We start from the raw sequence: 26,103 nt of genomic DNA, 5'->3' as shown, positions 1-26,103 counted from the left end.
TCAATACATGGTCTCAAAGAGCCGTCTTTTTTTGAGACAAAGAAAAACCCAGCTCCCAAGGGAGAAGAAGATGGACGAATATGTCCCTTTTCCAAAGACTCCTTTATATATTCCCGCATAGCAGCATGTTCCGGCACAGACAGATTAAACAAACGACCCTTTGGATATTTACAACCCGGTATCAAATCTATGGCACAATCGCACTCACGGTGCGGAGGTAACGACCCAAGCTTGGGTTCGTCAAAGACGTCTTGATAATCAGAGAGGAACTCAGGGACTTCAGAGGGAATGGACGACGAAATAGAAACCAAAGGTAAGTCCCCATGAATACCCTTACATCCCCAGCTCAACACAGACATTGCTCTCCAGTCCAAGACTGGGTTGTGAGACTGCAACCATGGCAATCCCAGTACCAAATCGTCATGTAAATTATACAGCACCAGGAAACGAATAATCTCCTGGTGATCCGGATTGATACGCATGGTTACTTGTGTCCAGTATTGTGGTTTATTATTAGCCAATGGGGTGGAGTCAATCCCCTTCAGAGGAATAAGAGTCTCCAAAGGCTCTAAATCAAAACCACAACGATTGGCAAAGGACCAATCCATAAGACTCAGAGCGGCGCCAGAGTCAACATAGGCGTCCGTGGCAATGGATGACAAAGAGCAAATCAGGGTTACAGACAAAATAAACTTAGACTGAATGGTGCCAATGGAAACAGACTTATCAAGCTTCTTTGTACGCCTAGAGCATGCTGATATAACATGAGTAGAATCCCCACAATAGAAACACAATCCATTCTTCCGTCTAAAATTCTGTCGCTCGCTCCTGGACAGAATTCTATCACACTGCATACTTTCTGGCGTCTTTTCCATAGACACCGCCAGATGGTGCACCGGTTTGCGCTCCCGCAGACGCCTATCAATCTGAATAGCCATTGTCATGGACTCATTCAGACCTGCAGGCACAGGGAACCCCACCATAACATCCTTAACGGCATCAGAGAGACCTTCTCTGAAAGTTGCCGCCAAGGCGCACTCATTCCACTGAGTAAGCACAGACCATTTACGGAATTTTTGGCAGAAAACTTCAGCTTCGTCTTGCCCCTGAGATAGTGCCATCAAAGTTTTTTCTGCCTGAAGTTCCAAATGAGGTTCCTCATAAAGCAAGCCCAAGGCCAGAAAAAACGCATCCACATCGCGTAACGCAGGATCCCCTGCTGGCAATGAGAAGGCCCAATCTTGAGGGTCACCCCTGAGCAAGGAAATCACAATCCTAACCTGCTGAGCAGGGTCTCCAGCTGAACGAGACTTCAGGGACAAATAAAGCTTACAATTATTTCGGAAATTCTGGAAGCTAGCTCTATTCCCTGTGAAGAACTCCGGCAAAGGAATTCTCGGCTCAGATACCGGAGCATGTACCACAAAATCTTGTAAATTTTGTACTTTCGTGATGAGATTATTCAAACCCGCAGTTACACTCTGGAGATCCATTATTGTCAGGTGCACACAGAGCCATACAGAGATTAGGAGGAGAGAGAGAAAAAAGACTGCAGCAAGGCAGACTGGAGGAAAAAAAAAAAAAAAAAAAATTTCCAGCAGACTTCTTATAACTCTCCTTTCTCAACCTGGGTCTTTAACACTTTATTGGCCGGTCAAACTGTCATGATCTCTGCAGGCAGAGATCATAGCAAGCCTATAGAGGGACAAGCTCTCGGAAGATGGAACTATACTGACCATGAACTAAGCCTGCCGCGCAACTAGAAATAGCCAGGTAGCATTTCCTATTTATCGCTAGATGCCCAGCTCTGGCCTAAGACCTAAATAGCTAGCAGAGGGAAATATAAGACCTGGCTCACCTCTAGAGAAATATTCCAAAGAAGACAGTAGCCCCCCACATATAATGACGGTGAGTTCAGATGAAACAACAAACGCAGCAGGAAAATAGTCTTAGCAAATTTGAGGTCCGCTTACTAGATAGCAGAAGACAGATAGTATACTTTCATGGTCAGCAGAAAAACACTAACAAAACACCATCCAGAGATTACCTTAAACTCTGGCATTAACTCATAACGCCAGAGTAGCAATCCCTGATCAACGAGAGCTTTCCAGACACAGTAACAAAACTTCAGCTGTGAACTGGAACAAATAGGCAAAACAAAACATGGACAAAAGTCCAACTTATCTAGTAGTAGTCTAGAAGCAGGAACAAGCACTGAGAGGCATCAGATAACATTGTTGACCGGCAAGAAACCACCAGAGAAATGAGCTTAAATAGCGACACCCACTACTGATGGAACCAGGTGAAACAGGAAAGAGGATGACAAGTCCAATTCCACAAGCGGCCACCGGGGGAGCCCAGAATCCAAATTCACAACACTCTCCCCTCTGTACCAGTCTGTCATTGAAATTTGTTTACTGTAAACGATATCTATAACTCTGTACGTAACCCCTTTCTCATGTACAGCACCATGGAATTAATGGTGCTATATAAATAAATAATAATAATATGGCTTGTCTCCCTCCCCAGAGACAAAGGTAAATACATAGCCTGGTTATATGTACAGCTAGCTATGTGTACCTCATTAAGATCTGTAGGATTTAAACCTGTTCTACCCTACTTACCCCAGTATATAGCAAGAATTTCAGAGAAACATAGACCCCTTCAATAACTTTTCCATGTAATATGAAACACTATGAACAGGTTCCACTCATATGGTTCAGTTTTATACCTTAATATACCTTATGCCCAATTGTGTTTATTTGGATTCCCTAGGGAAGAGCTAGGCATAGAAACCATAGCAATGGCATATATCAAAACAGAAAACAAATCTCAAATTATTACATATCAGTAAGATGTTATTTCATGGGATATTACAGAAAACCTTTGTACTCCAGTATACCTTTAATTCACGCTAATTTGGTAATCCTTTCTGACTCTGAATTCCAACAGCATTTGGTTTTGATATCGTTTTTACTGTGCTTTTTTAGATCAAAGCACTATGGCCAGATATTACTTAAAAATCCACAGAAAATAATTAAAAAGTTCACATACTTAGGGCCTGATTCATCAAGAATGGCATAGTTCTTGAAGAGGCACATAGCTCTTTATAAGTCAGGAAAATTGGAAGAGTGCGGTACACCTCTGTGTGTTCCTCACCACAAACTCTATTCTAGTCCCTGCTGGAGTAGTACTTATTAATTTGATGAGTGGCAGTCGCCACAACCTGACATTCCTCAGCTACACCTACTTTGTCAGAGTTGGGCAAAAATGGTGACAACACCAAAAGTCATGTAATTTTAGTGTAGTCTCACATTGTGCCAAAATCATTGGACTTTTCAAAGCTTTTTACACCAGAATACTGGAGTAAAATTTTGATGAATCAGGGCCGTAGTAATTTTGCTTTTGCCTTTTTTGAGGCATATCTTAGGCTGCATAGTTTGGCTCAAGTAACCCAATACTGGTCTGTGCACCATGGCCCAAACCATGGATAACTGAATCCAGGATTATGTTTTCGTATATATTTTTTATAGGACATGAAATATGGCAGAAAATAATGTGTTTGAAGTCTTACAAAATAACAAATTGACACGTAAAACTCTTGTAAAAGAGACACTATAAAATGCTTTCAATTCCTTGAGATATTTTTATACAAGTGTTTAAAGATTCAGAGCATTTGTCACGAAAAAAAGCTATGTGTGAATGATTTCAAAGTGCGACTTAAGGGCCAATTCATCAATTTTTTTACCCCGATACTCTTGAGTTACACACTTTGAAAAGTCATTACATTTTTCCACAGAATGAAGTTTCAGAATGTTGGTACAGGATGTTGTGGCTCTCACTTGCCTAATTCACCATCAGTTATGCCACCTTAGTAGCGTAAATTAAGCCAGAAATGTTACTCCAGCCTTCAACTAGAGTAACATATCAGTGGTCAGGCACACGACAATGATAAGGTGTACCAAATTTATTAAGTGCTGTGCGCCTCTTAATGAATTTGACGCATCTTACCCTGCTACTTCAATAAGTCGGCAATGCACAGCTCCAGTCTTAATTAACCGATCCTATCAGCTAGGTTCACACGAGAGTATATTTTTTCATCCAAGACAATAGAGTCAATTATGCAAATTACACTCTAATCAAACTCTGATCCAAGCTTGATCAGAATATGACCATAGTGTGATCCAATTCTCTTGGATCAGGGAAAGATGAAGAAAGTACGATGCCATCCGAGTTCAGTCCGATGTTTCCTATGCACTCCTTGACTTGCATGGCTGAGTGCGATCCGAATATTAGATCAAACACGGGCATGCTGAGATTTTTCCCTGGACCTTCTCTGTATGAGGAAATAACCATATATATGCACAGCTCCATATACTAACATTGGCCCAAATGCAAACTGAGGCTTTGTTGGATCACGCTCGGACTTGTAATACAGTCGTCTGCATGAGCCCTTAGACTGATATCAGCTAATTGCAGCTTTTCCTGTCACTTCTATAATATTTTGCAATTATAACTGATGTTTGCGATGGCCATATATAGAAACTTATACAATGTTAGACTATGAACCTACAATTCTGATAACTGTTTTGCTTGAACATTTGCTACAATCTATAAAATAAGTGGTGCATTATGAATATAAGAACATTCTTATGCCAGTCATTAGAAATAGGTTTCTTTGTTTTTTTTTCTTAATCTCTACCAAAATCATTGGTCCTTGATTTGCAAATTAATCATGTGTATGAGATCCTCCTGTTTCTACTGCAGATATCAGATACCATAAACAAAATAAGCTCCCCTTCCCTTGTGCATTCTGTAGGGCTTGGGCAGTAGGGGGAAGCCTTGTCTCATGTACTAGTAAGTGAATCAGGAATTGGCAGAGACAGATAGGGAAATAAAGGATGTCAGCAGATGGACAGACATGCTAACCTACAAGGCACAGAAAAATCCATGGTGCGAGGGAGCACAGAACAAGGTGCATTAGCCTAGTGAAAGGGAGAAAGGGCAATCTTCATATTACTAGGGTGAATACTAACAGTATTGTATTCTTCTGCAGTGCATTACATCTATGTAACCTAGTGTATCTGTATCACATTATGTGTATATAATCAGTAGTAGATGTGCAATCGTGGCTTTTCAGACCAGTTTTGAAGCCAGCTATCAGCATTAAAAATGAAGAGACGAATATATGATTGTCAGACATTGTGCATGTGAAGTACTGTATATTTCTATAATTAAAGCACATACACGACACCTGCCAATCATGCACACATCTGGACAGTTATGTGTAGTTGCAATATCATTAGCACCTACAACTCCTGTCCTGATGCCAAATTCCCTAGAAAAATAATAAATAATAATTCTAGGTAATATTTGTTTAATGCCTTATACTGCTTTAAAATAATAAAAGAAGCCATATTTGCCTCCTCCCTCCCATTCAATCCCTTGTATCTCCCATTCTGGTGCAAGTCTGGCCATTGCTGGTCTTTTCTTGGTCAGACCCCAAATGGACAGAAATGCTGCTGAGCACATCATTACAATCATCAGTGACCCACCCCTACTAGTGGCTCAACAAGCCTTTCAGTCTCCTCAATTTCGCACAGCATCCATTGCAGCACCCGTCATGTCCAACACAAAAGATTGAAAACTAGGTCCTTTTATCCGATATCAGAATTTGATCTTACAACTCATCATCTGGATAAATGGGCAACAATTTCCATGGACATGCTCCAAAATATAGAAAACCTACCCAAATGAGTGGAAATTGTTTTACCTTCAATGGGAGGGACCAGTTCCATATTATTCCCTATGGGTATAGAATGGGATGTCCTAAAAGCTTCTGTAGTTATAAAGTGGAGGTGTCCCAATACTTTGCACATTTGTGATACCATAATACTCCATGTGCACATGGAGTCATTTTGTTGAGTAACCGTAGAAGAATCTGAGTGGAAACAAAGTTTTTGAGGAGTTTTGAGTTTTGGGGGAGGATTTGTGGAGTATTTGCTCCAAAAGCTCCTTGATAATGTTTGTGTGCGCATAGCCTTAAAGTATTACCAGAAGTGGAAAAAAACACATAACTCCAATAGCAGAATTTTAACTTAGAGAACTGTAGGAAGATTGCATGTACCAAAAATACTGGGTCGGTAAAGCATGGTAAAATCTGAATGTAATGTACTAGACCAATAGTGAAGGAATAAATTAAGGAGTAACGTAATATAGTGGGATATCTGCATGCCTTTACGAAATTTAGCATCTCTTTTGGACTGCCCTTGCACTAGAGTAAGAAGTTGGTCTCTTCCTGTTGTAATTTATCTCAAGTTTTGATGTAAATTATAGTGAATCTGTTGACCGGTGCTAGGCCAGATGCTCTCACTAAGCACCTTCCAGTTTACATAAATGTGGCACAGCTGCATGTTGTGCAAAAAAATTCAACTTTTGCGACTTTTAATTATTATGAATTGTTTGCCACGAAAAAATGCCACAGTGAGTGCAGCTTTTTCATGTATTTTTCATAAAATTTTTTTTAGCTATGACACCTTATTAAAGTTGCGCACCATAGACTTCTAGGCTACTTTCACACATCAGGTTTTTGTTTTCAGGCTAAATCCGGCTAATGTTTCAAAAAACGGATCCAACCTAAATTGCGAAAAACTGATGCGCCGGACCCATTTTTAAGCTGGATCCGGTCTTCTTTAATGCGCATGGATTTTTTGACTTCCTGGTTCCAGGGGAAGAGGAGGAGAGAGAGAGACCCCCAGAATGGCAAATCTCCATAATTTTTATGGAAAATGCATTGAAAACCCGATCCGTGCGCCATATTCATGGTTTCACACGTCCGTTTCATGTGTTTTTGGCCGATTCCGTCAATGTGCGGTTTTTTTCCGCCGGACAAAAAAACATTGCAGTGGACGTTTTCTCTGTCCACCGGAAACAACTATTTGGACGGATCCGGAAAAAACGGATGAAACGTCTGACCATCAGGCACAAACCGGTGCTAATACAACTCTATGGGAAAAAAAACGGATCCTTTTTTTCACAAATTGCCGGATTGTGCTTGAAACAAAAAACCTGATGTGTGAAAGTAGCCTAATTCTGAAGAACTTGAGGTTCAGGTGTGCGCATAATACAGGTGTAAGGGAAATGTATTTGCATGAAAGTGAGTCTGCTATAAGCAAACTGTTCCTATACCAAATGGACAAACTGGATTTCCAGTATGGCAAAACTCAGAACATTGGAGTATTCTTCCTTGGAGTATTCTTGCTATGAGTACAGAAGTGTAAATCCGACACCATACCATGGTCACTGAGCTTCAAAGAGTTAGCATAAGGTCATTATAACCAAGCTGAATATTTTACATGTAGTGTATGAAGGGGTAGCTAGAGACATAGAATATTTGAAATGCAAGGCCCTGGCCCCTAGATTAGCTCACAGTCCAGTCACAAAGAGAAAAGGCATTTCATATGATGCCACATAAAATGTTGGTAAGTAAAATGAAAATAAGTGACTTAGTGATAGGAAACAGACGGCGGTTATTAATGGAACACACTCTCTGATTGGGATACAGTTAATGGTGTTGCACCCCAGGGGTCAGTATTAGGCCCTCTTCTATTTAATATATTAATTGCAAGAGGACATACAGAGTAGAATTTTATTAAAGATGTTAAGCTCTACAAGACAATCAACACAAAGGAGGATAATTTAACATTTATAGAGTCATTTAGGTAAGCTTGGAATTTGAGTGAAGAGGAAACAAAACGTATAATTCAATATTAAATAGTAAAACACTGGGTAAAACTGTCTCAATAAAAATACTTTGAGTTATTGGTGGATGGTAAACTGAACTTTAGTGCCCAGTGTAAGGTAGCTGCTGCCATAGTAAATAAAGGCATAGATGATCATGACAAGAACATCATTTTCCTCTATACAAGTTACTGATGTAGCCACACTTAGAATACTGTGTACAATTTTGGGTCTACGGCCGGTGTCACACTTGCAACTGCAATGCAAGAAACTTGCGCGAGTCTCTTGCCTTAATACCCAGCAGTGCGGCCTGCACATGGGACTGGAGCGTTCAGCTGCATAGAAATACATGCAGCCGCATGCTCAGGTCCCGAGTGCCAGCGGCACTGCTGGGTATTGAGGCGAGAGACTTGCGTGAGTTTCTCACATTGCAGTGACCACGACCTAAGTGTATAAAAAAAGGCATAGCTGTCCATGGCCATGTGAAGAGAACAGAGACCAAGGTAAAGGAAGTAGGTGAACTAATACCAAAACAGGTTACCAAACTTGGGGTTTTTCAGTTTTGAAAAACAAAGGTTTATGGAGGATCTTATTACAAAGTACAAATATGTGAGGGGGTAGGAAAGAGAGAGTCTGAATGCCTTTCATGAAAAATACAATATTACAGGTTATAGATACTATATTTTGTGAGTAGACATTGATACAGGTAATTAGTCTTACTGTCGTATCTGGAGTAGTGAGGGAAATATTTTTCAATTAATATAGGGCTATTACCAACTAAATCATGCTTTTTTGCCTTTCTCTGAATTAACATGTTAGAATATAATTTGAACTTGATGGACTCATGTTTTCTGACAAATTACAAATAATGAAAATATGAAATTGGTTGTTTTTTCATATACAAGAAACAAGATGTTTAAATGAGGACTTTGTATTGGACTACACACAGATTTTTTTAAAGCACGATTTTCCAATTTTACCTATTAAGTAACAATAACAAACTTTCATGGAGATCAATGTAATCCTCTGGACAGCAGCTGTAGCTCTCTAGCTAAAACTAGAAAATCAATCTGTAAAAAGTCTGTGTGTAGCCTCAGCCTTATATGTCCATTCTTTGTACTGCTACTATTCCATGCTCATAGCTTAATCCTTTATTGTTCACATTGTAAACAGTGAGATTTTAAGTAGCATTACATTTTTATATGTCATAGCTTCAGAAAGTGCAGAAGCTCAGGCCCTTCAGCAGAGTTGTATCTGTAGACCCCCAGCTTGCCATACTCAGATTGAAACTCATATTTGAAAATTCACAGCATGCATTGATTTTCATTAAAAAAAATAATCCACAATAATTTTGAAAATCCCATATACTTGTATTCAGGGGTGCTATGATCGTGGTCGCGGAGGGTGCGACCGGGCTCGTTCTAGATTGGGGGCCGCCTACACCAATGTTCCCTGGAAATGCGTCCTTGGACGCACATACAGGTGGAAAGCATTGTGGAGCAGAGATCCGTTGGGTGCTTGTGCTGCTATACAAGCCGCCTGCCAATCAGAGGCCAGCAGCTGATGTGGCCATGTGTGGTGCATGGCAGTGATGTGATGCACTGCACGTACGAACATGCTAAAGTCAATCGCTGGCTTCTGCACCAGCTACAGAAGAGGACGCGCACAGCATTGGAGTGGAGGAAGGTGAGTAGAATCTTATATTTCTTTTTAAAATGTGTTGGAGAAGAATGGAAGGGGTCCAGAATGGGGACATTATACCAGGATTCATGATATTATACCAGGATGGGGGACATTAACCAGGATGGGAGAAAATGCTATAGCATGGGGCCAATAATGGGGGGGCATTATTACTGGAAGGGGCTAGGATGGAGACAGTATTACGGAATGTGACCCAGAATGGGGCAGATTATTACAAGAAGAAGCCAATACGTGGGACATTATTTCATGGGGTGAATATGTATGTCTCTATATGATTTAGAACTCTACATAGGCCTGTTTGAGCGCCCCCAGACGCAGGGCTGAGGGGTACTCGGTACCGGGCCTTTCTGTCTCGGTCTTGGGGTTGTCACAGTGGCTAGACCCAGTCCGTGACCCTGCTAAGGGGCGTCCAATGAAAGATGAGATAATGGTGCGTGGTGCAGGTCGCGATGAATAACGAGGACACAGGGTTGCAGTCTCTTTACCTCTTTGCTGAAGGCTTCAGAATCCTCAATCCAGAGTACTGTTAACAGGGCTGGCTGAGACCTGCCGGTCCGAAGGCACCTCCAGAGTTCCCTTTGCAGGTGGAAATCTGTGCCTACCTTCTAGCGCCTGTGTGTTGTAGTACTTCCCTGCTGAGCACCACGGGATAGTCCTCACAACTGTTGTGTCTGTTTCTGATGTTCTTTCTCACAACTTATATCTGTTCTGATGTTCTTCTCCGTCCCCCAGATGATATGGCTAGGACGCACCCGTATGACGGGTAGGAGTTCTGGAGTTCTTCCGGGACCCTAGTGACGCCCCTCTCCCATAGTTTCCCCCTATGTCTGCTTAGGTGATTTAGGTGAGACAGCCAACCTATAATTAACTGTCCTGCCGTTGGTTTGAAGTAATGCTTGGAGCCCAATACTTCCTCGGTGTTCCGGCCACCGGCTACGCGCCTCAGTAGGATGCTGCCTTGATCTTACCGCATGACTCCTACTGTTGTTATCTCCTTTTTGCTGTGATCTCGTTTCTCACTCTCCACAATAAACCTCGCTTCTTGTCCTTTCTTGAGATACCGCCGCAATGTAGTGCAGGCGCGGCTCCTTAACGCTCTCTCTTGTTCGCTAGGCCTCTGTCAGGATCCCACCCCTAACAGGGACCCCCCTGAATCTTTCCCCTGCAACACCCCCTGCCACAGGATGTTGCCTGGTTCCAACCCAGTCAGCTTCTAACTAACTTCCTATCCAACCCCCAGTTTTACCAGATTGTGAGGAGTGGCCTAATACATAGTACCCTTTGCTCCCCCTGGAGGCCAGACTGTGAAGTGTATTGGTGTCTGTGATACCTGGTCAGGTGAACTCCTTAAGTGCCATCAGACATACCATCACTCCCCTTAGTGGCGGAGCGTCAGTACTGCAACGACCAGGACTCTGGGGCGCCGCACATACATCTGACCAAAATGCAGGTGGGGGGCCCAAGTCCAAATTTTGCACCAGTGCTTATCGAACTTTTGTTACGCCACTGCTTGTGTTGTACTGTATATTATTGCGGATTTGTGGTGTGGATATCTCTGCACCCCCAACAGCGAAGCTGCAGCAGATTAATCTAAGTCCTTTCCCCTGAGAAAATATATTTAGCCCTGGCTATTAAGTACCTTGCTATTGCCATATTTTAATGTTTTTACACTTTTTTTTTAGCATGCACACTTTTCATTTTTCGGACACAGAAAAAAAAAACATGTCTATGAAATTACCCAAGGGCGACTTCATGAATAAACAGCAAAATATGTCAGTGTTTTCATTATAACAATCATGTTGTTTTGCTTTTGGCAGCTTTTTCAAGTAGGCTATAGTTATACCTTTCTGTCATGACATTTCAATTTGGCATTCATTGCAGTCACATAAATTTTGCAACAAAGTAAAATAAATTTACTGTATTTTAAGAATCATAATTAGGGCTTGTCCATGTGAGCCAGAAAGAAATCAGTTGAGAATTTTGATGCACAAACAGAATTACTCTATGCGTTTAATGAAATTGCATGAAGTTCTACATAAAGAATTAACCTGCTGAGAAAACATAATCACTAAGGTTGAGCGAAACGGATCGTTCATTTTCATAAGTCGCCGACTTTTGGCAAAGTCGGCGTCTCATGAAACCCGACCCGATCCCTGTGTGGGGTCTGCCATGCGGTACGCGACTTTCGCGCCAAAGTCGCGTTTCAATGACGCTAAAAGCGCCATTTCTCAGCCAATGAAGGTGGACGCAGAGTGTGGGCAGCGTGATGACAAAGATCTCAGTCCCCACCATCTTAGAGAAGGGCATTGCAGTGATTGGCTTGCTTTCTGCCACGTCACAGGGGCTATAAAGGGGCGTTCCCGCCGACCGCCATCTTACTGCTGCTGATCTGAGCGTAGGGAGAGGTGCCGCTTCGTCAGAAGCAGGGATAGACAGTGTTAGGCAGGGTACATTCACCCCCAAACCGCTTGTGCTGTAGCGATTTCCACTGTCCAACACCACCTTTTGTTTGCAGGACAGTGGAAGCTACATTTTTTTTCCTCAGCGCTGTAGCTCATTGGGCTGCCCTAGAAGGCTCCCTGATAGCTGCGTAGCTGTGTGTGTACGCCGCTGTGCAAACCAACTGCTTTTTTCAAAGTACAAATCCTGTTGTTCCTTCCTTTCTGCACAGCTATCTTGTGTGTTTGTCCACACTTTTGTGTGCAGCAGTCCTTTTTATAGCTGCCTCCCATACTTTTCTGAGATTACTGCAGGGAGATAAAGATTGGCAAGTCTGCCTCTGTGCCATTGCTGTGTGTGGCATCTGTCTCTCATTGTGTGCCACCGAAAACCACTGTGTAATACTGGGCCATTTATTTTTTTTGGGTAAATTCTCCCTGTAAAAAAAAAAATAATTGTGGGAGATAAAGATTGGCAAGTCTGCCTCTGTGCCATTGCTGTGTGTGGCATCTGTCTCATTGTGTGCCACCGAAAACCAGTGTGTAATACTGGGCCATTTTTTTTTTCTAAATTCTCCCTGTAAAAAGAAAATAATTAGTGGGAGATAAAGATTGGCAAGTCTGCCTCTGTACCATTGCTGTGTGTGGCATCTGTCTCATTGTGTGCCACCAAAAACCACTGTGTAATACTGGGCCATTTTTTTTTTCTAAATTCTCCCTGTAAAAAAAAAATAATTAGTGGGGGATAAAGATTGGCAAGTCTGCCTCTGTGCCATTGCTGTGTGTGGCATCTGTCTCATTGTGTGCCACCGAAAACCACTGTGTAATACTGGGCCATTTTTTTTTCTAAATTCTCCCTGTAAAAAAAAAAATAATTAGTGGGAGATAAAGATTGGCAAGTCTGCCTCTGTGCCATTGCTGTGTGTGGCATCTGTCTCATTGTGTGCCACCGAAAACCACTGTGTAATACTGGGCCATTTTTTTTTTCTAAATTCTCCCTGTAAAAAAAAAAATAATTAGTGGGAGATAAAAATTGGCAAGTCTGCCTCTGTGCCATTGCTGTGTGTGGCATCTGTCTCTCATTGTGTGCCACCAAAAACCACTGTGTAATACTGGGCCATTCTTTTTTTTTGGGGGTAAATTCTCCCTGTAAAAAAAAAAAATAATAGTGGGAGTCTGGGAGATAAAGATTGGCAAGTCTGCCTTTGTGCCAGTCCTGTGTTTGGCATCTGTCTCTCATTGTGTGCCACCGAAAACCACTGTGTAATACTGGGCCATTTTTTTTTTCTAAATTCTCCCTGTTAAAAAAAAAATAATTAGTGGGAGATAAAGATTGGCAAGTCTGCCTCTGTGCCATTGCTGTGTGTGGCATCTGTCTCATTGTGTGCCACCAAAAACCACTGTGTAATACTGGGCCATTCTTTTTTTGGGGCGGTAAATTCTCCCTGTAAAAAAAAAAATAATAGTGGGAGTCTGGGAGATAAAGATTGGCAAGTCTGCCAATGTGCCATTGCTGTGTGTGCCATCTGTCTCAAATTATTGGGGCACAGAAAACCTAGTGTGTAACATTGGGCCTGATTTTCCTTTCAGTGTCAGGCACCTATAAAGGTATATATAAATCCAACAGAAGTTTGAGTTCACCTTATAAGTTGTTTTACAGTAACAAATACCGTTACTTTGGTTACGTTTTGCAAACAATGAGGAAGTCTAGTGGAAGAGGTCGTGGCCGTGGGCGGTCATTGTCAGCTGGTAATGATGGTAGTGGTGGTGGAGCATCAGGTGGTCGTGGTAAAAGCAGTACAGCACCTAAGTCTCGAGTTGTTGAGCCAGGTTCGTTGTCTGGCTACACAAGGCCTCGAACGCTCTCTTTTCTGGGAGTAGGAAAACCACTTTTGAAGCCGGAGTAGGAGGAACAAGTATTGGCTTTCATTGCTGACTCTGCCTCTAGCTCTTTCGCCTCCTCCTCGCAAAGGGCCAAATGTCAGAGCAGTGCATCGTCAGTGGATGCTCCCGGTCAGCAACAAGTCGCTTCCTTGTGTCCTTCACCCAGAACAACAGAGAAGGATGCGTCAGTCGACAGAACAGGTTACTCCATGGAGCTCTTTACACATACCGTTCCTGGGTTAGACAGTGAAACAGTTAACAGGCCATGCCCATTCGAAGTTGAATCGGACATGGAGTGCACAGATGCATAGCCACAGCCAGATTACTATGCTGTTCCTTTGACTCAGACCAGAACATTGCCCTCGCAGTGTACTGAGGCAGAATCAAACCCAGCGGAGACTATGGTGCCCCGTCACGAATGCTATACCACCGGCTTACACGGTGACACAGACGAAGTTGCACACGACATAGAAGAGGAGGTCATAGATGACCCAGTTGTTGACCCCGATTGGCAGCCATTGGGGGAACAGGGTGCAGGCGGCAGTAGTTCTGAAGCGGAGGAGCCGCAGCAGGCATCAACATCACAACAGGTTCCATCTGCCGGGCCCGTATCTGGCCAAAAACGCGTGGCAAAACCAAAACCAGTTGGAGGACAGCGTGGCCATCTGGTTAAAGAAGCTCAGTTTGCAATGCCTGAAAAGGTATCCGATAGTAGAAAGAGTGCAGTCTGGCATTTTTTTAAACAACATCCAAATGATCAGCGCAAAGTCATCTGTCAAAAATGTTCAACTACCTTAAGCAGAGGTCAGAATCTTAAAAGTCTAAATACAAGTTGCATGTGTAGCGCCCCCACTGCCGCAGGGCCGAGGGGTACCCGGTACCGGGCCTCTGAGTCTCTGCTCTGGGGTTGTCACGGTGGCTAGACCCGGTCCGTGACCCTGCTGAGGGGCGTACAATGAAGGTGGAGGGGTGGTGATGATGTTATGATGTGGTGCAGGCCGCAGTAAATAATGAGGACACCAGGTTGCAGTCTCTTTACCTCTTTACTGGAGGTTTCAGGATCCTCAGTCCGGAATACGATTAACCGGGCTGCGCAAGTCCGGCCGGTCCGATGGCACCTCCAGAGTTCCCTTTGCAGGTGGAAATCTGTGCCTACCTTCTAGCACTTGTGTGTTGTGGTCCTCCCCTGCTGTGCTTACGGGATAGTCCCCACAACTGTTGTGTCTGTTTCTGAAGTTCCCTCACAACTCGTTCATGATGTTCTTCTTCGTCCCCCAGATGATATGGCTAGGACGCACCCGTATGACGGGTAGGCTCGGAGCTCTTCCTGGACCCTAGTGTCGCCCCTCTCCTGTTGTTGCCCCCTATGTCTTCGTAGGTGATTTGTGTGAGACAGCCCGCATATAACTGACTGTCCTGCCGTAGGTTTGAAGTATTGCTTGGAGCCTAGTACTTACTCGGCGTTCCGGCCACCGGCTGCGCGCCTCAGTAGGATGTTGCCTCGTCTTACAGCACGACTCCTACTGGTATTTCTCCTTGTTGCGTTGATCTCGTTTCTCACTCAGCACAATAAACCTCGCTTCTTGTCCTTTCTTAGGGCACCGCCGCGATCAGGTGCAGGCGCGGTCCCATAACGTTCTCTCTGTTCGCTAGGCCTCTGTCAGGATCCCACCCCTGACAGGGACCCCCTGAATCTTCCCCTGCAACACCCTCTGCCACAGGATGTTGCCTGGTTCCAACCCAGTCAGCTTCTAACTAACTTCCTATCCAACCCCCAGTTTTACCAGATTGTGAGGAGTGGCCTAATACATAGCACCCTTAGCTCCCCCTGGAGGCCAGACTGTGAAGTGTATTGGTGTCTGTGATACCTGGTCAGGTGAACTCCTTCAGTGCCATCAGACGTACCATAGCCCCCCTTAGCGGCGGAGCATCAGTACTGCAACGACCAGGACTCTGGGGCGCTGCACATGCATAGACATTTATCCACCATGCATTTGCAAGCCTGGACTAACTACCAAACGTCCCTAAAGGTTGCAGCACCCTCGGCCAATGAAGCTAGTCAGCCACCATTTCCCGCACCACCTGCAGTATCTGTGCAGCTTTCGTCGCCAGGCCAAAGCAGTCAGGGAATCACCAGGTTTGCAGTAGGAAACACTGCATGTAGGGCACCGGCAAGAATACCATCTCCAACCCTCTCTCACTCACCCATGTCCACCGGCACCACCGCTAGTTCCACGATCTCCAGCTCTCCAGTCCAGCTCACCCTACATGAGACTCTTGTTAGGAAAAGGAAGTACTCATCCTCGCATCCGCGTACACAGGGTTTGAACGCCCACATTGCGAGACTAATCTCATTAGAGATGATGCCCTACCGGTTAGTTGAAAGCGAAGCTTTCTAAGCGCTGATGGACTACGCTGTACCACGCTACGAGCTACCCAGTCAACACTTCTTTTCTAGAAAAGCCATCCCAGCCCTCCAACTGCATGTTAAAGACTGCATTGTCCATGCACTCAGGCAGTCTGTGACTACAAAGGTGCACCTGACAACAGATGCATGGACCAGTAGGCATGGCCAGGGACGTTAGGTGTCCATCACGGCACACTGGGTGAATGTGGTGGATGCAGGGTCCACAGGGGACAGCAATATTGGGACAGTTCTGCCTAGCCCACGGTCAAGGAAAGAGTTGGCTGTAGGCATTCGCACCCCCTCCTCCTCTTCCTCATCCTCTTGCAGAAGTGAGAGCTCGTCCACAGACCGCAGTCGCACATCCACTCCATCCACAGCTGCCACTGTTGCACACCAGGTGTGCCATTATGGGACAGCTAGTGGCAAGCGTCAGCAGGCTGTATTGCCAATGAAGTGTTTGGGCGACAACAGACACACCGCGGAAGTTCTGTCCGAGTTCTTGCAGAAAGAAACTCAGTCATGGCTGGGCACTGTACATCTTAAAGGCAGGCAAGGTAGTGAGTGATAACGGAAGGAATTTCATGGCTGCCATAGCCCTTTCCCAACTGAAACACATTCCTTGCCTGGCTCACACCTTAAACCTGGTGGTGCAGTGCTTCCTGAAAAGTTATCCGGGGTTACCCGACCTGCTCCTCAAAGTGCGCAGACTTTGCTCGCATATCCGCCGTTCGCCCGTACACTCCAGCCGTATGCAGAACTATCAGCGGTCTTTGAACCTTCCCCAGCATCGCCTAATCATCGACGTTGCAACAAGTTGGAACTCCACACTGCACATGCTTCAGAGACTGTGTGAACAGAGGCGTGCTGTTATGTTTTTGTGGGAGGATACACATACACGGGCAGGCAGTTGGATGGCAGACATGGAGTTGTCAGGTGTGCAGTGGTCGAAGCTACAAGACCTGTGTCAAGTCCTTCAGTGTTTTGAGGAATGCACACGGCTGGTTAGTGCAGACAACGCCATAATAAGCATGAGCATCCCCCTAATGCGTCTGCTGATGCAAACTTTGATGCACATAAAGGAGCAGGCGTCTGCAGCCGAGGAAGAGGAAAGTCTTGATGACAGCCATTGTCTGGTCAGGGCCGTGTAGAGGACGCGGTAGCGGGCGAAGAGGATGAGGAGGATGATGGGGATGAGTACTTTTTTAATGAGGAAGCTTCTCCTGGGCCAACAGAAATTAGTGGCGTTGCAAGGCCGGGTTCTGTTTTTTTAAGGGAGACAAGTGACGTAGATTTGCCTGTAACTGCCCCTCAAACCAGCACAACCGCAGATTTGACAACTGGAACTTTGGCCCACATGGCGGATTATGCCTTACGTATCCTCAAAAGGGACCCACGCATTATTAAAATGATGAGCGATGACGATTACTGGTTGGCCTGCATCCTTGACCCTCGCTATAAAGGCAAATTGCAAAATATTATGCCACATGAGAACCTCGAACAAATATTAGCAACCAAACAAGCTACTCTTGTAGACCGTTTGATTCAGGCATTCCCAGCACACAGCGCCGGTGATGGTTCTCACACGAGCTGCAGGGGGCTACAGGGCAGAGGTATTAGAGGTGCACAGATCAGAAGTGGCGTTGGACAGAGGGGTTTTCTGACCAGGTTGTGGAGTGATTTCGCAATGACCGCAGACAGTACAGGTACTGCAGCATCTATTCAAAGTGACAGGAGACAACATTTGTCCAGTATGGTTACTAACTATTTTTCATCCCTTATCGATGTTCTCCCTCAACCGTCATTCCCATTTGATTACTGGGCATCCAAATTAGACACCTGGCCTGAATTGGCAGAATATGCATTGCAGGAGATTGCTTGCCCAGCAGCTAGTGTGCTATCAGAAAGAGTATTCAGTGCTGCTGGTTCAATATTAACCGAAAAAAGGACTCGTCTGGCTACCCAAAATGTGGATGATCTCACCTTCATTAAAATGAACCACTCCTGGATTTCAAATTATTTTGCCCCACCTTTCCCGGCTGACACCTAGCTTTCCTATAAAAAGGTCTTGCTTGTGGACTGGTCTTACTGAGTGTTCCAATCTCTTAATTTGCAGCAGCTGTTTGTCCAGCATACGACATGTTTACACCTCCCACAATGGGAAAATTCCCCCCACGGGGCCGTGGTCTCGCCACTTGGCGCAAGCACCCGTTACAGTGCTGTTCGTCTGAAGAGGTGGGTGTGCCCGCTTTTGGTCGACGGCACTGCCACTGGGTCCCTCATAGTACAATGAAGGGTCTCTGGCGGTGGTGGTGCGCACCCAACGTCAGACACACCGTTGTAACATGAGGGGCCCTGGGACGGTACCGCCGGCCACAAGAGAGTTCCCCCTCCCCCCAAGCTCAAACTGTGCTCTACCACGTGCAAAATTATCTCACTCAGCTCCACCAATGTTTAGTCTATGCGCTGACATCATTCAATGCCTGGCACTGACAATACCAATTTGTTGACATCTATGATGCTAGTTAAAGTAGTCTGGTGTTGTGGATTCTGTTGGTGGGCTCCCTCTGGTGGTTACTGCTGGTACTGGGTGACTTTGGTGGGTTGCGGCCTTTGGTTTCCACCTGTCCATCAGAGGCTGGGTGTTTCCTATTTTACCTGGCCTTTCTGTCATTTCCCTTGCCGGCTATCAATGTGTTCAGATGTGCTCTGTTTGGTTCCTGCCTACCTGCTCCTAGATCTTTCAGGATAAGCTAAGTGCTGATTTTCAGTTGTTTGGTTTTTGGTCCAGCTTGCTTAGAATGTCTCTATGCTAGCTGGTTGCTCTAGTGGACTGAGGTTCTCCCCATGTGCCATGAGTTGGCACATGGGTTCTTGTAATCTCAGGATGGATTTTTTTGATTAGGGTTTTTTGCTGACCGCTCAGTCCCCTTTTGTATCATTCTGCTTTCTAGTTTTCAGCGGGCCTCTATTTGCTAAAGCTATATACATCATCTCTATGTGTGTGCCTTCCTCTCATTTCACCGTCAATACATGTGGGGGGCAACTATACCTTTGGGGTTAATTCCTCTGGAGGCAAGTGAGGTCTTGTTTTCTCTGCAGTACTAGTTAGCTCTTAGGCTGGTGCATGGCGTCTAGAACCAACGTAGGCACGCTCCCTGGCTATCTCTAGTTGCGTTTGTCAGGCGTAGGGCAGCGGTCAGCCCAGGTTCCATCGCCCTAGAGCTCGTCCGATATTTGTTATATTTTGCTTGTCCTGTGCTATCCCTAGCCATTGGGGATTCATGACAGTCTGGGTCAGTGTCCTATATTGACACCAGTAAATACTTACTGCCAAATTACTATGTCAGAAACTCAGCAGATGAGCCCACCCCTGTACCTAAGTATGCCCCTTTTTATTTTTTTTTTGGCGAGACATTAACATCTATTTATTTTTTGTGAGTACTAACTGTGTCAGACACTCCTTGCAATCGTCCTCCGCTGACCACACCAATGCTGCCTGTGTATCCCTGCGAGATAACTCTAAGTGCCTTGAGCCTATTTTTATTTATTTTAGGCCTAGTAAGCCTGTCTGCGGTCCCTCCTTGCAATCCTCCTCCTCCGCTGACCACAATGCTGCCTGTGTATCCATGTAACCGATTTAAAACTGTATTGAGCCTATTTTAAGTTATTTTAGGCCTAGTACGCCTGTCTGCGGTCCCTCCTTGCAATCCTCATCCACTGACCACAATGCTGCCTGTGTATCCATATAACCGATTTAAAACTGTCTTGAGCCTATTTTAAGTTATTTTAGGCCTAGTACGCCTGTCTGCGGTCCGTCCTTGCAATCCTCATCCACTGACCACAATGCTGCCTGTGTATCCATGTAACCGATTTAAAACAGCCTTGAGCCTATTTTTAGTTATTTTAGGCCTTCGTTAGCCCGTCTGCGGTCCCTCCTTGCAATCCTCATCCACTGACCACAATGCTGCCTGTGTATCCATATAACCGATTTAAAACTGTATTGAGCCTATTATAAGTTATTTTAGGCCTAGTACGCCTGTCTGCGGTCCCTTCTTGCAATCCTCATCCACTGACCACAATGCTGCCTGTGTATCCATATAACCGATTAAAAACTGTCTTGAGCCTATTTTAAGTTATTTTAGGCCTAGTACGCCTGTCTGCGGTCCCTCCTTGCAATCCTCCTCCTCCGCTGACCACAATGCTGCCTGTGTATCCATGTAACCGATTTAAAACTGCCTTGAGCCTATTTTTATTTATTTTAGGCCTAGTAAGCCTGTCTGCGGTCCCTCCTTGCAATCCTCCTCCTCCGCTGACCACACCAATGCTGCCCGTGTACCCCTGGAACCTATTTTAAACTGCATAGAGCCTATTTCTTTATTTTATGTAATATTAAAAAAGCCATGATGGACTACGCTGTCCCACGCTACGAGCTACCCAGTCGACACTTCTTTTGCAAGAAAAGCCATCCCAGCCCTCCACCAGCACCACCTCCATTGTCCATGCACTCTGGCAATCTGTGAGTACAAAGGTGCACCTGACAACAGACGCATGGACCTGTAGGCATGGCCACGGAAGGTTACGAGTCCATTACGGCGCAATGGGTTAATGTGGTGGATTGTTGTGTATTTGGTTTTTGGGCTCCCCCGGTGGTCACTGGTGGTACTGGACTTGTGTGCTTCACTTTCTCTGTTCACCTGTTTCCATCAGGATATGGGAGTATCCTATTTAGCCTTGCTGCTCAGTTATTCTAGTGCCGGCCATCAATGTAACCAGAGCCTTTCTGTTGCATGTTCCTGCTTCTAGACTACTATCAGCTAAGTTGGACTCTTAGTCCTAAGTTTGTTTGCATTTTTGTTCCAGTTCACAGTTATGTTATGTTTCTGTAGCTGGAAGCTCTTGTGGGCCGAAATTACCACTCCGGTGTCATGAGTTGACACATGAGTCTTAAAGTAATTTCTGGATGGTATTTTAATAGGGTTTTCAGCTGACCGTGAAGTTCCCTATTGTATCTTCTTACTATCTAGTAAGCGGACCTCGCTTTGCTGAACCTACCTTCATACTGCGTATGTCTTTTCCTCTGAACTCACCGTCAATATATGTGGGGGGCTTCTGTCTCCTTTTTGGGGGAATTTCCCTAGAGGTAAGCCAGGTCTGTTTCTTCCTCTATTAGGGTTAGTTAGTTCTCCGGCTGGCGCTGGGCGTCTAGGGATAAAACGTAGGTACGTCACCCGGCCACTGTTAGTTGTGTGATAGGTTTAGCTCACGGTCAGCTCGAGATTCCATCACCCAAGAGCTAGTCTGTTATTTAAGTTCTCTGATGTTCCCTTGCCATTGGGAACCATGACAGTATGGCCGGCCAAGGGTTAAAACCGTTGGCAGAAGAAAGGAGAGAAAAAGAAGTCTGCAGATTTTTTTTTTTTTTTCCTTCTGAACTTGCTCTATACTTTACTTTACTCAGTTGCATTTCTGCTCTAATTGCAGCCTTTGCCTCTCTCTCTCCTTCTAATCCTTGAATGGCTCTGATCTCACCTGATTAATATGGATCCTCAGAGTTTGGCTACAGGTTTGAATAATCTTGCTACGAAGGTTCAAAATTTACAGGATGCTCCTATATCTGAACCTAGAATTCCTATACCAGAATTTTTCTCCGGGGATAGATCTCGTTTCCTGAATTTCAAATATAATTGTAAATTATTTCTTTCCCTGAGATCTCGCTCGGCTGGAGATCCCGCACAGCAGGTTAGGATAGTAATTTCCTTGCTGCGGGGTGACCCTCAAGACTGGGCATTTGCATTGGCACCCGGGGATCCTGCGTTGCTCAATGTGGATGCGTTTTTTCTGGCTTTGGGGTTGCTTTATGAGGAACCTAATTTAGAGATTCAGGCTGAAAAAACCTTGATGGCCCTATCTCAAGGGCAAGATGAAGCTGAAATATACTGCCAAAAATTTCGTAAATGGTCTGTGCTTACTCAGTGGAATGAGTGCGCCCTGGCGGCGAATTTCAGAGAGGGTCTCTCTGATGCCATTAAAGATGTTATGGTGGGGTTCCCTGCACCTACAGGTCTGAATGAGTCCATGACAATGGCTATTCAGATTGATCGGCGTTTGCGGGAGCGCAAACCTGTGCACCATTTGGCGGTGTCTTCTGAGAAGGCTCCAGAAAATATGCAATGTGATAGAATTCTGTCCAGAAGCGAACGGCAGAATTTTAGGCGAAAAAATGGGTTGTGCTTCTATTGTGGTGATTCAACTCATGTTATATCAGCATGCTCTAAACGTACAAAAAAGGTTGATAAGTCTATTTCAATTGGCACTTTACAGTCTAAGTTTATTTTGTCTGTGACCTTGATTTGTTCATTATCGTCAATTACCGCGGATGCCTATGTCGACTCTGGCGCCGCTTTGAGTCTCATGGATTGGTCCTTTGCCAGGCGCTGTGGGTTTGATCTAGAGCCTCTGGAAGTTCCTATACCTCTGAAGGGTATTGACTCTACACCATTGGCTAGTAATAAACCACAATACTGGACACAAGTGACTATGCGTATGAATCCAGACCATCAGGAGACGATTCGCTTCCTTGTGTTGTACAATCTACATGATGTTTTGGTGCTCGGATTGCCATGGTTACAATCTCATAACCCAGTTCTTGACTGGAAAGCAATGTCTGTGTTAAGCTGGGGATGTCAGGGGGCTCATGGGGACGTACCTTTGGTTTCCATTTCGTCATCTATTGTTTCTGAGATTCCGGAATTTTTATCTGATTATCGTGATGTTTTTGAGGAGCCTAAGCTTGGTTCACTACCTCCTCACAGAGATTGCGATTGTACCATAGATCTGATTCTGGGCAGTAAATTTCCAAAGGGTCGTTTATTTAATCTATCTGTACCTGAACATGCTGCTATGCGAGAATATATTAAGGAGTCCCTGGAAAAGGGACATATTCGTCCTTCTTCATCTCCCTTAGGAGCCGTTTTTTTCTTTGTATCTAAAAAAGATGGCTCTTTGAGGCCGTGTATTGATTATCGACTCTTGAATAAAATTACAGTCAGATATCAGTATCCTCTGCCACTGCTGACTGATTTGTTTGCTCGAATAAAAGGGGCTAAGTGGTTCTCTAAGATTGATCTCCGTGGGGCGTATAATTTGGTGCGAATTAAGCAGGGGGATGAGTGGAAAACCGCATTTAATACGCCCGAGGGCCATTTTGAGTATTTAGTAATGCCTTTTGGTCTTTCAAATGCCCCTTCAGTCTTTCAGTCCTTTATGCATGACATTTTCCGGGAATATTTGGATAAATTCATGATCGTGTATCTGGATGATATTTTGATTTTTTCGGATGACTGGTATTCTCATGTCCAACAGGTCAGGAGGGTTTTTCAGGTTTTGCGGGCTAATTCCTTGTGTGTGAAGGGTTCTAAGTGTATTTTTGGGGTTCAAAAGATTTCTTTTTTGGGGTACATTTTTTCCCCCTCTTCCATTGAGATGGATCCTGTCAAGGTTCGGGCTATTTGTGATTGGACGCAACCTTCTTCGCTTAAGAGCCTTCAGAAATTTTTGGGCTTTGCTAATTTTTATCGTCGATTTATAACTGGTTTTTCTGATGTTGCTAAACCTTTGACTGATTTGACCAAAAAGGGTGCTGATGTTGCTGATTGGTCCCCTGCTGCTGTGGAGGCCTTTCGGGAGCTTAAGCGCCGCTTTTCTTCCGCCCCTGTGTTGCGTCAGCCTGATGTTACTCTTCCTTTTCAGGTTGAGGTCGATGCTTCCGAGATCGGAGCTGGGGCGGTCTTGTCGCAGAAAAGTTCCGATTGCTCTGTGATGAGACCTTGTGCGTTCTTTTCTCGAAAATTTTCGCCCGCCGAGCGAAATTATGATATTGGTAATCGGGAGCTCTTGGCTATGAAGTGGGCTTTTGAGGAGTGGCGTCATTGGCTTGAGGGGGCTAGACATCAGGTGGTGGTATTGACCGATCACAAGAATTTGATTTATCTTGAGTCTGCCAGGCGCCTGAATCCTAGACAGGCGCGCTGGTCGTTGTTTTTCTCTCGGTTTAATTTTGTGGTCTCATACTTACCAGGTTCTAAAAATGTGAAGGCGGATGCCCTTTCTAGGAGTTTTGAGCCTGATTTCCCTGGTGATTCTGAACCTACAGGTATCCTTAAGGATGGGGTGATATTATCTGCTGTTTCCCCAGACCTGCGACGGGCTTTGCAGGAGTTTCAGGCGGATAGACCTGATCGTTGCCCGCCTGGTAGACTGTTTGTTCCTGATGATTGGACCAGTAGAGTCATCTCGGAGGTTCATTCTTCTGCGTTGGCAGGTCATCCCGGGATCTTTGGTACCAGGGATTTGGTGGTTAGGTCCTTCTGGTGGCCTTCTCTGTCTCGAGATGTACGAGTTTTTGTGCAGTCTTGTGATGTTTGTGCTCGGGCCAAACCTTGTTGTTCTCGGGCTAGCGGATTGTTGTTATCTTTGCCTATTCCAAAGAGGCCTTGGACTCACATCTCTATGGATTTTATTTCTGATCTCCCTGTTTCTCAGAAAATGTCTGTCATCTGGGTGGTGTGTGACCGTTTTTCAAAGATGGTTCATTTGGTGCCCTTGCCTAAGTTGCCGTCCTCTTCCGAGTTGGTTCCTCTGTTTTTTCAAAATGTGGTTCGCTTGCATGGTATTCCGGAGAATATCGTTTCTGACAGGGGGACCCAGTTCGTGTCTAGATTTTGGCGGGCGTTCTGTGCTAGGATGGGCATTGATTTGTCTTTTTCGTCTGCGTTCCATCCTCAGACTAATGGCCAGACTGAGCGAACTAATCAGACCTTGGAGACTTATTTGAGGTGTTTTGTGTCTGCGGATCAGGATGACTGGGTTGCCTTTTTGCCGTTGGCGGAGTTTGCCCTCAATAATCGGGCTAGTTCTGCCACTTTGGTTTCTCCTTTCTTTTGTAATTCGGGGTTTCATCCTCGCTTTTCTTCTGGTCAGGTGGAGTCTTCGGATTGTCCTGGAGTGGATACTGTGGTGGATAGGTTGCATCGGATTTGGGGACAGGTGGTGGACAATTTGGAGTTGTCCCAGGAGAAGACTCGGCATTTTGCTAACCACCGTCGTCGTGTTGGTCCTCGTCTTCGTGTTGGGGACTTGGTGTGGTTGTCTTCTCGTTTTGTCCCTATGAGGGTTTCTTCTCCTAAGTTTAAGCCTCGGTTCATCGGCCCGTATAAGATTTTGGAGATTCTTAACCCTGTGTCCTTTCGATTGGACCTCCCGGCATCTTTTTCTATCCATAATGTCTTCCATCGGTCATTATTGCGCAGGTATGAGGTACCGGTTGTGCCTTCCGTTGAGCCTCCCGCTCCGGTGTTGGTTGAGGGTGAATTGGAGTACGTTGTGGAGAAGATCTTGGACTCCCGTGTTTCCAGACGGAAACTTCAGTATCTGGTCAAGTGGAAGGGCTACGGTCAGGAGGATAATTCTTGGGTGACAGTCTCTGATGTTCATGCCTCTGATTTGGTCCGTGCCTTTCATAGGGCTCATCCTGATTGCCCTGGTGGTTCTTGTGAGGGTTCGGTGCCCCCTCCTTGAGGGGGGGGTACTGTTGTGTATTTGGTTTTTGGGCTCCCCCGGTGGTCACTGGTGGTACTGGACTTGTGTGCTTCACTTTCTCTGTTCACCTGTTTCCATCAGGATATGGGAGTATCCTATTTAGCCTTGCTGCTCAGTTATTCTAGTGCCGGCCATCAATGTAACCAGAGCCTTTCTGTTGCATGTTCCTGCTTCTAGACTACTATCAGCTAAGTTGGACTCTTAGTCCTAAGTTTGTTTGCATTTTTGTTCCAGTTCACAGTTATGTTATGTTTCTGTAGCTGGAAGCTCTTGTGGGCCGAAATTACCACTCCGGTGTCATGAGTTGACACATGAGTCTTAAAGTAATTTCTGGAT

Source organism: Ranitomeya variabilis, chromosome 2 (genome assembly GCF_051348905.1).
Source record: "Ranitomeya variabilis isolate aRanVar5 chromosome 2, aRanVar5.hap1, whole genome shotgun sequence".
NCBI classification, from domain to species: Eukaryota; Metazoa; Chordata; class Amphibia; order Anura; family Dendrobatidae; genus Ranitomeya; species Ranitomeya variabilis.
Note: the sequence above shows the minus strand (reverse complement) of the source record.